The following is a 2,205-nucleotide window of genomic DNA, read 5'->3' on the forward strand; positions in this document are numbered from 1 at the left end:
CTGTCCTAGTCCTGTCCTAGTTCTATTCCAATCCTGTCTTAGACATGTCCCAGTCCTGTCCTAGACCTGTCCTAATCCTGTCCTAGTTCTATCCCAATCCTGTCTTAGATATGTCCTAGTCCTGTCCTAGACCTGTCCTAATCCTGTCCTAGTTCTATCCCAATCCTGTCTTAGATATGTCCTAGTCCTGTCCTAGACCTGTCCTAATCCTGTCCTAGTTCTATCCCAATCCTGTCTTAGATATGTCCTAGTCCTGTCCTAGACCTGTCCTAATCCTGTCCTAGATCTGTCCCAGTCCTGTCCCCTCTTGTTGGACACTGACCAGTCAGGAGGAGGTGGGGCTTGGTGTGGCAGGAAGCACACCCTGCTCAAACAGGAAGTGTGTTTGTGGAAGAGGACATTCAAACAGGAAACCACCTGACCTGTGATCCTGGGACATCAAAGTTTGATCTACAAACACACATCGGTTTGTTTTTCTATTTCTGTGAGGACTTTGACCTGAACCTGAACCTGAACCTGAACCAGCTCTAGTCTGAATCCTCAAACACCTGCTGGAAACACCTGTCGCTGCAGGTCTCAGAAGACCCTCAGAGGACCTGGACTCTGGTCCCCACAAGTAGAGCTGGACCAGCACACACACACATCAGGACTCAGTAGGTGTTCATATGGAAACGTTGTGGTTGGTGCTGTTTGTTTTATTGTTATAAAAATTAAAGAGTAATAGACAAACAGGAAGTAAACAGAAAACAAAAACAACAAATTGTAAACACGGCTGATGATTAGCATTCCCTTTCTGAAGATTTCAGGTACTGATACCAGAAACACCCAAAGAAGCTGCAGACAAAATTCACTTCTCTAGCTGCTAGAAGCTATTAGCATTAGCAGTAGCTATCGGTTTCCATAAACAGCCAGTCTTACCAAACTTAAAAACTGTTTTACTTTGAAGGATACTCTTTGTTTCACTGCTAAAAGATAGCAAAAGGATGCTAACAGCTTGCTGTACTGTTAGCAGCTAACTGCTAATGGCCAGCTGTACTGTTAGGAGTTAGCTGCTAATGGCCAGCTTCTCTGTTAGCAGTTAGCTGCTAACAGCTAGCAGTACTGTTAGCAGCTAAGTGCTAATGGCCAGCTTCTCTGTTCGCAGTTAGCTGCTAACAGCTAGCAGTACTTTTAGCAGCTAAGCGCTAATGGCCAGCTTCTCTGTTCGCAGTTAGCTGCTAANCAGCTTCTCTGTTCGCAGTTAGCTGCTAACAGCTAGCAGTACTTTTAGCAGCTAAGCGCTAATGGCCAGCTTCTCTGTTCGCAGTTAGCTGCTAAAAGCTAGCAGTACTGTTAGCAGCTAAGGAATCTGAATTTAAACTTGAATAGAATTTAATTAAAAGAAACAAAACCAGAAGTTTATTGGCCTGATCCATGACGACGTCCCACCTGTGGAACAAACAGTCTGAAGCAGGAAGTTTATGACTTCCATTCAGGATAAATCAAACATGTTTCCTCCAGGTGGCTCTAAAGTGACAGCTCTTTAGTGTTGGAAGAACAGAAGCTGGTGGACAGAGACCTGTCCATGCTGTCCCCAGTGTGATGGACAGAGCCCTGTCTGTCCCCCTCAACAAATGATTTGAACTTGTTTTGGTTTTAAGGACTGGACTGACTCGGTCCAGGGCCACAACTGGCCTTCAAGCCATGGTTTGTCTGTGTGTTTCACATGTTGGATTTTCTGTTTCTGATGTGAAAAACAAAATACTGACAATGGTAAACAGTAAACACAAACAACAAGACTGAAATAAACAACACAAAAACTCTCCCTGGGCTGCCACCTTATCGTGGTGGAAAGGTTTGAGTGTCCCAGTGATCCTAGGAGCTATGTTGTCAGGGGCTTCATGCCCCCAGTAGGATCACCTAAAGTAAACAGGTCCTAGGTGAGGGATCAGACAAAGTGCAGCTCACAGACCCCTATGATGAACACAATAAATGGATTCAGTGTTCCCTCGCCCAGACGTGGGTCACCGGGGCCCCACTCTAGAGCCAGGTCTGGAGGTGGGGCACGTTGGCGAGCGCCTGGTGGCCGGGCTTTCACCCATGGAGCCCGGTTGGGCACAGCCCGAAGACGGGATGTGGGTCCCCCTTCCCATGGGCTCACCACCTGTGGGAGGGGCCGTAGGGGTCAGGTACATTGTGTGCTGGACAGTGGTCGAAGGCGAGGAC

This window comes from Austrofundulus limnaeus, unplaced genomic scaffold (genome assembly GCF_001266775.1).
Source record: "Austrofundulus limnaeus strain Quisiro unplaced genomic scaffold, Austrofundulus_limnaeus-1.0 Scaffold1018, whole genome shotgun sequence".
In the NCBI taxonomy this organism is placed as follows: Eukaryota; Metazoa; Chordata; class Actinopteri; order Cyprinodontiformes; family Rivulidae; genus Austrofundulus; species Austrofundulus limnaeus.